This window comes from Parus major, chromosome 3 (assembly GCF_001522545.3).
Source record: "Parus major isolate Abel chromosome 3, Parus_major1.1, whole genome shotgun sequence".
In the NCBI taxonomy this organism is placed as follows: Eukaryota; Metazoa; Chordata; class Aves; order Passeriformes; family Paridae; genus Parus; species Parus major.
The window spans coordinates 5,100,777-5,114,225 of record NC_031770.1 but is presented as its reverse complement, the minus strand read 5'-3'; the positions used below and the strand labels follow the sequence as shown (position 1 = coordinate 5,114,225).

The window sequence follows — 13,449 nt, the reverse complement described above, 5'->3', positions numbered from 1 at the left end:
ATTAATATGCTGGGGAAAAGCAGTTAATTTTTACAATCAGCCAACACTGTAAATTCAGCTCTTCTGGAACAGAAATGAAAATGGAGACTCCCCACCTCACGTGTGTGAGGAAAGACCGATATTTCCAAAGAGCTGTTGTGAGATGGTGAGCTGGGACCTCAGCTCTGGTGGCTGCTCATTCTCTGCTTTGGGGCTGTGGCTGAATCTACCCAGATGTAACTTCTTGGGGAACTTCACCAGGAGATCTCCATGATTGCAGGGTTTGGTCTGTGCTAGTCCCCAGCATACCCCAGAGGACCTAACCTGGAAGCTTGAGCACACAGGCTCTTGCACAGCCACAATGTCAAGAGCTTATTTTGTCAGAGCTCCTTCCAGCCTGCGATTCCTTCTGCTCCCCAGCCTTCCACATCACCGTAGCCCAGCGAGCACTGGGGATGCTGCAGCAATTATTCTTGGACCATAGCTAGAGCAAGATCATGAGAGATTCGGTGCCTTCCAGCTCCTGCTCTTTGGGCCCATGATCCCAGGGCAGGAGCTGGTTTGTCTCCTGGTGAAGAGCTGAGCGCGGGCCAGCTGGCAGCGCCTGCACAGGGATGCCGTGCTCAGAGCAGAGTTGGGATTGATGCACGGCGTGGCTAAAACGGATTGACAGATTTGCAGAGAGCAACTTTCATGCATCCCATATGTTGCTTAGCTTCCTCTGGGTGACTTAAGAGAAGTGAAAAAATCTTTTGCTGAAGGAGAATTAGGGTATTTGTATACTTGGCCATTTTTAAGGGCCTCTTTTTTCCCCCTTTGGCTTGACCTGATGTGGTCAAAAAGAATAAAAGGTATCAGTTAACCATTCTGGAAGCGTGCACAGATGTATTAAATAAGTATAGTTTCCTGTGGCCCTAACAGCAGGCACAGGAAAGTTCCTAAAATTGTCAAGAGGTTCTCTTCTCTAAGAATTGCAGTCCTGACTAAGATTATCAAAGATACAGTGCTGCTAAAGGGCACAGTGAGTGCTGGGGCGCTCTGATTTCCACCTGAACTTTTGGCTTGTTACCTATAGCAGAACTTCCCACAAAGTATGAAATGTGACCTTGAGGTCAAACAAGAACTTTTTGGAGCAATGCTATTTTTACTTCTCTCTCTGTTTCATATAGACAAACATGTGCAGTGCAGACCATCATTCCTGATGAAGTGCCATTGTTTAATACTGAAAAAATGCACATTTGATCTAGTTTGCATTTCCTAAAAACTGTGTTATTGATTTGACAATATATTTTTCCTCAGACAAAAAAAAATTCTGCAGTTATTTATTCATTCTTGCCCCTTGGAGAGCGCACTACCATCTGTTTTTCTTGGCTTTGCATTACCTTATTTTTTTCTACTTGTTCTTTTCCCACTGTGCACCACTGAAGGACTATACTATACATTATCTCATAGCCAAATTATGCAGGGTATTGTAAACATGTTGTAAACTTTGCCAGCTGCAAAGTCAAGGGCTCTGAGAGATCTTTCTTAGTACTGTAAATGATCTTTGAAGAAAGAAGGCAGCCTTTTGGAAACAGATTTGCAGGGCAGTGTGACACAAAAGCATAATACTGTTTTTGCAAAATGCAAGGGGGAGGAAAAGGAGTAAATACAATTGTTCATGGATCCCTATAACTTTATCACAGAGGCCAAGAAGTCCCTGAAACAGTATCTGCTCAGCACCCACTGATAAAATACAGCAGGGCCCCTGTGCTCTGATGCTGGGACCTGCAGGCTCTGGCAGGTGGGAACAGCGATTTGAGCCTGATAAAGTCCCACACTGCCATCCTTCCAGGCAGGACAGGCCATGCTCAGGGCACATCACAGGACTCAAGCTCCTGCATGGTCCCAGAGTTATCTCTGGAGCTGGAGCAGCCTTGTCCTGCAACCAGCATCCTGGGAAGATGCAAACTGCAGAGCATCTTGTGCCCTGCCTTGCAGGGTCGGGGCTCATTGCTGCCCTCAGAAATGTGAGTCGAAGGGGAAAAATCACAGGTGTATGAGGATAAGTCTGTGTAAATATCCTTAGTTATAGATCTTTGTGTATCCTCGTTCAGCAGTAAGAATGTTGGCAGTAGCAATACCAGGCATACAAGAAATCATACATCAAAAATATACAATAACTTTAAAACCCCCTTTATGAAATTTATCTGTTCTCTTTGTCTGTCTTCTGGTGACTGATCTCAGTAACAGTGAAGGTCATGCCTTCAGGCTTTCATCCCATGGTACACTTGCCAAAAGGGCAGATATCTCTGTGGGAGACACCACTCGAGCCCAGGAGCAGGGAGGGAGGAGTAAGCAGCACAGAAATAGAGGTGACTGTCACCCCTGCTAATAGAGAGGCAGGCCATGGGGCTGCACCAATGCACTTCCAGAAGTGATGTGGATTGTTGGGAAAAGTCGTTTTAGTGGATGGTGGGCATGTAAAATACCTGTACAGGCTGATGACACTCGTACAGCCCTCAGTGAAATGCAGTTGTCTACATTTGCTATAAATTCATAATGAGTGCTTCTGGGCTTGGATTTAGACTGACAAGAAAAGCAAAGGCATCTTAAGTTTAGAGGAGATTTGATATGTAGTTATGAGAGTCATTGTGCTGGTACCAGGGGAGTGGCTCTTAAACAGCATTTTGGAAAGAGGCCAGGGGCTACACGAGAGCACATGGTGCTTGGGTTGGCAAAGCCAAATCCCACTCCACCCAGCATCCTTCAGCCATCCTCCCTGTGCAACAGCTCAAGACCTTAAAAGGCTGCTGCCACCAAGACCAATAGCTGGACAGGGAGTTTGTCTGCATTATTTAGGGAATTCAAACCTGTCTTTTTAATTATTCCAGCAATACTTCATCTTCCTCTCCAATGGTTAGCAAAAAGGATCACCAGTTCAGTCGAACTTACATAATGTGGCTGTGAATATCCTATGACTTATTGCCCTGATCTTTTTACAGGGTTAAGAGCTTAGGGGAGAAGAATTGCTTGGCTGGGTAAGATGTATTTCTTTTTGCAAAGGACAGATGATGTTTTTCCAGCCCTGGAACTATTCTTGTGAAAGGTATTTTTTCTCTACAGTCTTCTATTACTTATTATGGGCTTATGTTCACAGGCTTGCACTCTCATTAAGGGGCACAGATTTAAATAAGGGGTTTTAATCAACAATTTTCATCATGATTTAAATCAGCTAGCAGGAAACAGAAAATTGATTATTTAAATTAATCTTGTTCTTCATTTGTAGTTTTTAATTATTTTCCTAAGGAACAACTGATACATCCTCACTGGAGCCTGGTACTCTTTTTTCACTTGTGATCAGGATATGCTATTACCATATTTATTTAAGAATCTGCATATTAAGTCTAAAGTTACTTAACAATTTTCATTTATGTGCCAAACTGATGACTGACGCCTCTACTCCCTGACTTATTTTAATGTTTGTGTTAAAGTGCACTGCAGAAAAAGTAAAATGCATTAGTTACTGTGCTCTAATTTAAATCACATGCTAATCTTAAATATGACAGACAGATGGGGCAAGGGGAAGAACACAGTTATCAAAACTGATTCTGTATTTGAAATGGACATTCTAACACAGGAAATATTACCTCTTTGACAACACACTGGAGTGTTTCTAATAATCAAATCTTTATAAAGACTCATGGGGGAAAGTGCAATCTCCTCTTCCCTCTTTGTTTTCAACCCCCGATGGTTTTCTCAAATTGGAGTGAACTGAAGGAAACAACATCTTTCTGTGTGTCCTGAGAAGAAATGGATCTGTAGGAAACGGGCTTAGAGTCTCAAGAATCCCCTGATCTGGTTGAAGCAAATACTTCAGCCACTGCAGTGGCTTGACCTAATCTAAAATTTGTAGGGGTTAATTGCTATTTCTTTTAGTATTACAATGAAATTTAGGCCATAATATTTAGTGCCACTTGTTCAGGTTTTAAATTAAAATTATCAAATTTTAAACGTATAATGATAAATTTGAAAAAAAATAATCCTATGCTCTGATTTTTCTGGAAAAAAGGACGTTTTGAATTTTTATCTGTCTTTCATTAGCATCAACTCTAGCTCAGGGCAGCTGCAATGACTCAAGGAGTCATATTTCTTATTCACACCATTGTGTGTAAGAAGGCAAAAGCAAAATGAACCCTTTTTGAAAAGCTTTAGGGTAGATCTGTGCATATACATAGCTCTTTTTCAGACTGAAGGGATCAGATAGTCAAATTCATCCTTTAGGTAATTCGGCTGACTTCAGTGGAGAAACGAATGTCTCAGTTAGAGACCTGGTTTCTTGTTGGCTTCAGCCATGAAGATAGAGAGTCCAGAGAGAGTCCAGTACTCTCTGGGAATACACAGGATGGGATTTTCCTATGCTGAAGGATGCATCAGCCTCCCTTCAGTGTGAGTCTCAGCATGTTCCTCTTACTGAACCTCTGTGCCACCCATTCTCCCAGCACCTCATGGGATATAGAGGGATTATTGCTTCATCACTCCTACGATGGTGCAGTGCCTCTCTCCTGGTGCTGTAGTTTGGCAGCCATCAGCCCATTTTGCCAATTAATTCCTTGAGACAGTTTCCTCCAAATCACACTTAAGACTAAAGACAATATAGCAAAGGCTTGATTTCTTTTTGTTCCCCTGCCAGAAGCTGTATGTACTATGCCAAGATGTGACATGCAACACCTTGCATTACAGACACACATCACTCATGCTGACTCAGAGCAGGGAAACCCTCACTGCCTTGTCCCACATTATTTCTGCCCTGATGCACCAGGGAAAGTCTTCAGCTTTGTGGTGAGGTTTAAAACCAAGTTGTTGGGTATTTTCCCTTCTAGTTTTAGCCTGGCATGGGGTTTTCTGGGGAAGGGTTGGATTGTTTGGGGTTTTTACCAGAAGCCTAAATGTTCTTCAGTAGCCACTGACTTCAAATTATGCTTCTGGATGCAAAACCCGCTGCAAAGGAATTGAAACCGGGAGCAACAGAGTGACTTCAACAATGGCACCCACTCAGGGTGCACCCAGCCAGCTTGTCCCTGAATTTCACATCTAGGAGGTCAAAATGATGGTCCAGGGTTTTCGAATAGCTTTATGCTATATTTTGGGCTGTCCCAATGTCCCTCCCAGAAAGCAGAGTAGCCCTTGTTGTGCTGGTGCTGCCCCAGCAGTGCCGTGGGCAGGTGCTGAGGCTGGAGCAGGAGCTTCACCATCCCAGCACACACTGACACACCATGTGCTGTCAAGAACCAAGGGAGCTCCTTTTATCTCACAGCATTGTGTAGAACAGTGATGGAGTGGAACATAAAACCAGTAGAAGCAAACACTACTAATGGAAGAACACATTTCTGATGGAGTTTTTGTAGCTGTTGTTGTTAACATAGGGTTTTTCACTTACGCAAAAACCTATTTAGGTCTTGGGAGCCTTAGTGCCATGAAAGCCTCAGCCTCTGCACCTCCCTCTGCCTGGCCCAGCACATCTACCCCACACAGCTCCAATGCACCTTTATCTTCAGGCTGTTCCTGTCGAATCCTCTCTGCTCCTGCCATACAGAGCTCATGTTAATGTAAATGGGCATCAAAGAAGCTAGAAATGATGTGCAAATCAACATCATGAAGTATGAAATCACTCCTCTCCCATGCAGGGCTCTATCAATCAAGTTGGCTTTGGGTCTTTTCTTCCCAGAGAGCTTCTGCTACAGGTGCCTCTGAAAAGCACTTTCCTGTCCATGCTCCTTGTTTCCTGACAGAGATGGTTGATGGTCATCCAGGAGCACACACCATCATCTCCCTACTGATTCAGCACGTGTAAGGATGGATCCATACCTTTATTAAAGTCAATCTTAATCTTTCCTCAGGAACATTTCATAAAAATGTAGGCTTAGAGCAGCTTTCAGAGGCAGCTACAAATTGCCAGCAGTAATACACCAAAATTAGATGGGATAGATGGGGGCTGTCTGTTGTCGTCCCCTGATTGCTTCCTTCCATCAGTTGCCTTAACTGGATTTGTTCCTTAGCACCTGGCCATTGTCTGGGGAGAGCTTACAGGTAACAAAAGATGATGGCACAGTTGGTTTTGTATTAAAAAAAAAAAGTAATAACTGAGGTCCAAATGCAAAAGGAAGTGGGCGGGTGGATGGCTGCAGAGCTGGGATGTAAATAAATGGATGTGGATAGGAGTATGGATTGGTACATGGGCAGGTAGATGCATTGCTGGAGGGGTACAGGAATTGGGTGGCTTGATATATGGGTGTTAGAGTGCACGGGTGAGTGCATCCACGGGTGCATTGGTTGGTGCGTGAGCGGGGGGGTGCGCAGGTGCATGGGCTGATGCAGGAATAAGTGGGTGATGCATGGGTGCATGCACGCAAGGGTGTAGGGGTGCATTGGCTGGTGCAGGCACGGCCGTGTGGGTGCGCAGGTGCCTCGGCTGCGGCGGACACGGGTGGCAGCCCGGTGCGGAGCGAAGGCCGTGCGGTCGGACGGACAAAGCCCCGGGACAGATGCCAGGGCAGGTGCGCAGCTGCCTCTGGCCGGCACAGCCCGGCCCCGGCGCTCCGGGCGGCAGGCGCGGGCGGGGCGGGGCTGCGGGCCCGGCGCGGGGGCGGCGCTGCGCCCGCCCCGGCTCGGCTCGGCTCGTCTCGCCCCGGCTCGGCTCGGCTCGAGGGGCGGGCGGTGGCACCTGCGGCCGCGCCGTGCGGAGCCGAGCGGAGCGGAGCGAGCGGAGCCGCGGCCCGGATGTAGCCGGAACATGGCGCTGGGGGCGGCGTGACGGCGGCGGCCGAGGTAGGGGCGGCGGGGCCGGGGGCGCGGGCGGCGGCTGCCCCTGCCCGGGCGGACGCTCGACCTTGCGGGGCCGCGGCGCTGGCCGGAGCTGGCCGGCCGGGCTGTCCGCGTGTCCTGGCAGCGGCCGGTGCCCGCAGACAAAGGCACGGCCCGGGCATCCCCGTCCGCACCTGTGCGGAGCGGGCAGAGCCGCGGGCGCTGCCAGGGGCGGCTGGCGCGGGGCAGCCGGGAGCTCCCGGATTCCTCTCCTGAGGGTCGCCGTAGGTGATTTTGCTTTTGATAGCTTGCCGGGGTTTCCTACAACAATGGCTTTTCTTTTTTCTTAATCCATTTTGGTTTTTGTCATCCCCCCCCCGCCAAGAAGTTGCTCCCAACTTTCCCTGAATATGATGTGGTTTTGGGTTTCCCCAAGGAAGCAGGTGCCCAGAGAGCATTACAGCCGCTCCTGGAAATGCTCCTACATGCGCCTCTATACCTCTGCTCCCCCTTTTTTTTTTTTTTTTTTTTTTTTTTTTTTTCATATAAAGGGTTAGAAATGCCTGCAATCGACTCCGCTCTTCTTTCAGTGTCCATGAGCCTCGGATCATCTCAGCTAAAGAAAATGAGCTGCATAGTGACTGCCGTGCTTGAATAACGCTCCAGCCTCAGGCCAGGAGGTGTTTTTTTCATGGTATCGATCAGACCTTGAGAATTTTTTACCAACCCGCTAGCAGCACGCAGGCTGTCTTTCTTCCTCTTTGTTACATACCAGCCCTCTGTTAACATAAAGAAACAATGGAATTTTTTTTTCCCCCAAAATATTCAGTGTTAGGTCTAATGGGCTATGATTGTCAGTAAGGATAAAATTCCCACCAACTTGAGAGGGGCCAGCAGTGACACTCCTCTGCTAGTAGCCTTTCCCTTTCATTTTATAATTTCTTTATATGATTTAGCATTTGCAAAAATGAAGAAAATGAGTCGATACCTATGTTGAGTATTGAAATAGATCTTGGTGGTCCCTGCTACCAGACAGCACTTAAGGAATCATTGCTTCAAATTTACTGCCTTTATTGTACCATGAAACTTCCAGTACTGCTGCTCAGGGCTGCAGCAGGGAGCCGTGCTCCCCTGGCCGCTGTGACAGCCGATGTTGGTGGCTGTGAGCATCGCTGCTGCTGCTGCTGGGGACAGACCTCTTGTCATGTGGAGGTGTCGGGGGATGGCTCTGCTGTCCGCTGAGGAGGATGTTTCAGAGGTGGTGAGTGGATGTAGTGCTGCTTCTGGGGCTCCCTGGCCATCTGCCCCCTCCAAAGGAGCAATACTGAGAAGAAGCTGTAGAAGCTCCTCTATTTCAGTTTGAGGTTCACAAAATGGCCCTTTTTTCCCTGCCCATACATTGCTGTTTCTGCTACGTGGGGGTTACAAATGTGTGGATTGCTCCATGGTGAGCAGCTGCTCTCGTGGTTTTGAGGTGGGAATGAGGGAGCTGGCTGCGTGGGGCAGGGCACTGGTATCGGGGTGCCTGCTGTACCAGGTAAAGCTTTGGGAGTTACTCGTTGTGGTTCGCCTTATTGCCTGTTTCTGTGGCTTAGTCACAGGTTTTTTGGCTATAGGTTGTTTTAGGTCGATGAAAGGTCTTTGTTCAGTGTGGAATTGTGTATTTATGCTATCAAATGTATTAACTGGAGGTAAATTGACTAAAAGCATTGTTTTCATCAAGGGAAAGACTCATGTTGAGAGTGCTGAAGCTAAACTTTGTTCTTTCTCCTGTTTCAAACATCTTTCCAAATGGTTTGGATCCCAGTGGAACCATGATTTATAGCTGAGAGTAATTTTTATCAGATTGAGTCTGCCACAGTCCCACTTCCCCGTTGTGCAGGAGCTCTGGGTGCTGTTACTCACCTCTGTAGTATTTTAGCCTCACTCTGAGGAAGCGAGAGCTCACCAGTCACGGCGTGTGTGCGTGTCCTCAGCTGGAGTGACTGCTGAACCGTGCTTAACTGGGCAGCTCAGGAGTCATTCCACGCCTGGAAGCAGTGCCACAGAGAGACCCTGGCAGGCCTGCTGTGGAGAGACCTGTTAGGAGTCATCTGCAAATTCCCTTGGCAACCCCCTGTGGAGCCAGACCTAGTAAATCCCATTGCTCTTTGATTCCCTTATTACTTTGGCACCTCTATTTGCTTCCCAGTGGCTTTTCTGTTTGGGTTTGGTTTTTTTTTTCCTGGACATCTTCATCCATCATGAGTCGTCACAGTAAGTCAGTGTTTGACTTTCAGTGAGCTCTCAGCATTCCAATAGCTGATTCTAAGATGGAAGTGTGTAAGAAGCAAAGTTCCTGCAAAACGTTTTACTTCCTGATTATTATTTTCTAATGTAACAGATCTTGGCAATTGTTACTTTGAAAACTAATATTTGGGAAGTACAATGCTTTGTAAGAAATTTGCTCCCCAGTGTCAACTCCTGCTGTCAGTCAGCTGAGAACAAACTTCTCTCATGGTAGTTAGTCACAAATCTGAGTTTTGCTCTACCTCATTGGTATTACTTCTGACACCAGGTTTGCTACTGAAACAGGGGAGACAAACTGTTCTCATTGACACCAGCTGGGGCATGCAGTTTGGGTTTAAAGCTGAATTCATGGAGAGCTCCAGCTCCTGTGGCAGAAGCCCAAGAGGTGATGCTGGCACAAGTCTGTCAGAGGTACAGGTGTCAGCTGTTTCAGGGATGTGTGGAAAAAAGAACTGGAAAGAAGGAGCAGAAGAGCACCTGCATCTCTGCTTCTCCTCTCTGATCACCCTCACATTTGACACCTAAATCCTTTTCTGCTTTGAAGCTGCTCCAATTAGGAATCTGAAGTGTTTGGCATCTACTTGTTCAAATTCATAAACTGTCTCTGGTTTTACCGGTTTACTTTGCAAAAGCTACAAACACAAGTCTGCTGTGTGGCATGTGCCGAAACTGCCAACAGGTGTGTGTGGGTACAACAGCTGAAGAGGTTCAGAATCATAAATCTCAAACAAAACCTCTCTTTTAAATACCTCTTTGGCATATCCTACTCCTGGCATTAGCATCGCTGACTCATGGTGCTGTTTGGCCATCCTGGAGGCATTTTTGGGGCTGTCTCTGCTTTGCTCCTTGCTGAAGTCAGAGGAGTTTGTTTGTTGGTTTGCTGCAGGGTTTGGCCAGGTTTCCCCAGGTTTTGGTGAAAGCTGAGCAAAACCTCTGTTGTCTGGGTGGAATGGTATGTGATTGCAGTCAGGCGAAACTGGAGAAATGGTGATGGAGACTTCAGGTGGTTGATAGCCTCACTCCTGTAGGGCCTGCACTTTCTACCATCTTCCAGTTACAGTCTGTATTTTTACCATTAATTCTAATCTCTTAAACTTAGGATCTTGCTACTCAATAGCAACTTGAAGCCAGAAATGTGTTTTAAACAACTATTTGCTTAAAAAATGTATGTTACGAGCAAGAGAGCCTTGGTTTTGATGGCATCTTCCCTTGTAGCTTATCCAGTGTCTTATACAGGTTTGTGTCTTGCTCAGTAGGAGCTTTATAGGGTACCTTCTTTCTAGATGCAAAGCTTGATATATTTAAGACTATTTCCCCCCATTAAATTCAGCTGTGATTGGTGGTGAGGTGTGCCAGAGCACTGCCTGATGCCCAGCTGCATTTGCTTTATTATCGGGGAAAAAGCTGGAAAACTGAATGATTCAAAACCATTAACAACTGTGCACAAAACCCCAGTTAGTTCTGAGCCCATTCAAAAGGCAACTCCCCCCACGCCCATTTAGAGCAAATCTCAGAGCACTTTAGTGGTGTTTAATGTTCAGGTAACTCTAATTAAGCCTTTAATCCATTAGGCCATGGGGATTCATTTGGGACTTGGCTGTTAGTGCGGGTGTTTCAGCCTGCAGGTCACCCAGCCCAGGAGGACTCAATGATGCATTTGGAGGTCTATCCCTGTGACAAAGAAAACAAAGTATTTTCTCTGCAATTAAATGTTTAATTTTGCTGGTTTTGTTGTTTTTTTCCTGGAGAGAAACAACTCATAGGGCGGGCCTATGCCCAAGGCTTCTGGTCTAAGACCAGCACAGTATTTGGTTCTCTTGTGGTTCAGCTGTGCCTGTTGAAAGCCCTGGCACAAAATTCCAGCCTTAAACCAGGTCTTGTGCCTTAGAGGGTTCAAGGATTATCCCCTTCTGAGTGCTGCCTGTGAATGCAGTGGTGTGAGAAGTGCGTGCTTCCATTGCGTCACGCAGAGCCAGCCACAACATACCAAAGTCAGCTATTTTGCATCTTTTCCAACTTTCTTTTCTGTTCTGGCCCATGTGAGAATGCTGTCACTTTTAGAAGTTGCCTCTGGTGGAAGTACAAAGGTAATAACTGTTTCAGATACAGAGCTTGAATATCTTTTGAATTCCAACCAGTAAAGCAGAAACACATGAATCAAGTTTAGCTCTTCAGGGCTGCCGTTTCCCATTTGAAGCCTTCCTCATCTCCTAAGCACAGCTTTTATTTGAACATGAGCTATAGATACCAGTTAATAATAACACTACATGAACCCCCAAAACTGGGCTCCTGGAAGGGCTGGAGGCTGTGAGGTCTGGTAGCAAGCCTTGTTTTCACCCTGTGGAGCTCAGGGCACAGGGTGCACCTATCCTCATAGTGCATATGCCATGTGCCGGCGTGAGCATGGCCAGAGCGGGGCGGCGTGACTTGCTCAGAGGCACAAAGTGATGGAGAGTGGAAGTGAAGTCCTGTCTCCCATCATTTTCCTTCTGGGCTCTCCTGGCTTTGCTCTGCCGTTAGAGGTTGCCGCCAGCAAACGGCTCTGCCTGCAGCGGGACACGCTGCCCTGGTGTCACAGGGCTGGGAGTTCTGATTTTGCTGAACAAAGATGCTCTTCCAAAAATAGGTTAAGCCAAAGAACTTAGATGCCAAAAATAGCGCTAGAAATTTTTTTCCTTTTTCTGACTGTCCTTTTTTTGACTGTGTTTTAGATTTATTGTTCCCTGCTGGAGGCAGCTAAAGGAATAAAAGAGATACTGCAGCTGTAGGCAAGGGAATAGTGTAAGTACACATACACAATCACCTCTGATGGGGGAAAACCACATATGTCAGCTATCTCTGTAGAAGTATGCAAAAATACAAAATAACAATGTAAACAAAAATGTGCCATGTCACTAAACCGCTCTCTTAGCACAAATGTTTTTTTAGAAGTTAAGGTACCCTACAAAGGGAAGGGTGGAGAGAATCCTGGTGACAAAGGGGAGGACAAAAGAAATGCCAGCAAACAGAAACTGGAATGAATAAATGCCACAAGAATGATCCTGGTGATAGCCCTATAAACCTTTTATTATGACACGCTCTGCTGCGTGTGAATAATTCACTCGTCCCAAACTGGTGGCAGTAAAATCTGCCCAGCACTTTTTCATAGAGGTTGATCAGGTTAGAGCTGTTAAAATTTAAGGCTTCTTTCTGGGGATTCTCCATAGAAAGTTTTGTACTATGAAGTTAAACTCCAGCTTTCCCATTCCCCAAGCTAGATGCATGCTCAGAGGACTGAGCTAATGACTTGCGCTGCAGCTATTTAAGGTGCTGGGCTGAGCCTGGAGCTGGGAGTCAGGAGGCACAGTGGCTCTAATCCTGGCTGTGCTGCTCACTGAGCCACCTCCAAGAAGTTATTTAACCTCTGTGTGCCACTGCTTCCCTCTGGGTAACAGCAGGGATTATGATAATTGCTTTTGAAAAGCACCTTAGGTGTTTAGTTTTAATTTTTTCCAAAGGTGCAGAACTCTCCAGTTCTGAGCTGGAGAGGCTTGATCTGTCCCAGGAGGTTTTTTTTAGTACTTTACAGGATTGTGAAAACAATTCTTAATGCCATATTGTTTATTTTGGGAATGTAAATAAATAAAAGATTTTTGATGCATCTTTTGCACACTACTCACATAAGGGCTCTTAAGATACAACTGAAGGGCATAGAAATGAGTTCAAAAGGGTTGTTACCGGACACTTCAGGAAATGAAACTGTCAGAATGTTTAAATTGTTTGCTTTTTCAACCAAATCCTGCCAATGCCACAGAAAGCTGGGTTTGCATGTATTAAACTTGTCTCACACTTGTGTGTAAAGACCCCAAAGGCAATAGATTTGTAGCATTGCTCATTTGGATTTGGAGGGTATTTGGTTTTGTGTTTTACAGCAAAGGGTGATTTTCTAGGCTGAAGAAGTAAGAAGGTTTCCCTGAGAGTGAGATGAGAACAAAGTAAATGCGCCCTGAGCTGTGCCTCTATCCCAGATTTTGAAGCGTGCAGGAAAGAATAATGGTACATGAATTTGTCTCTGTTGCACGCACTGAACTCCTTTCCAAAGAACAGAACTTCTTCCTATTTAAGCTTTGTGTTACAGGGAAAAAATAATCAAAGGGCGGAGAATTCCATGGCTGAGCTGCAGCTGAGACCAGAATGTTAAAGAAGAAGTTTGTGGAGCACGGTGCTGTTAGTGGGGTGGCTGGTTGGGAGGCACCATCTGTGTCATGGGGTGTGCCACAGGGCTTGGGGCAGCAGCATTACTGGGGATTTTATGTTGGAAACATAAACTTGGTGTGATAGTGTTGCTGTGCCGAGGCAATGACTGGAATCTAAACCACTGTCTGCTGAGGAAATCTAGGAAATAAAAAGGGTGCTCTT

At 46.1% G+C, this 13,449-nt stretch overlaps 1 protein-coding gene across 3 annotated transcripts in view; it reads left to right on the top strand.

Moving 5' to 3' along the window:
- The first annotated feature begins 6,440 nt into the window (after positions 1 to 6,440).
- Positions 6,441 to 13,449, top strand: part of PAK5 (p21 (RAC1) activated kinase 5) — an 86,017-nt gene continuing 79,008 nt past the window's right edge. The window contains exon 1 of one of the 3 annotated variants that reach the window (XM_015620539.3): positions 6,441 to 6,515. The gene's annotated coding sequence lies outside the window, so the exon portion shown is untranslated. Of the gene's footprint in view, positions 6,516 to 6,675; positions 6,787 to 11,749; positions 11,833 to 13,449 lie in introns of those variants that run through there. The other 2 variants (XM_015620541.3, XM_015620537.3) reach the window with 2 other exon arrangements.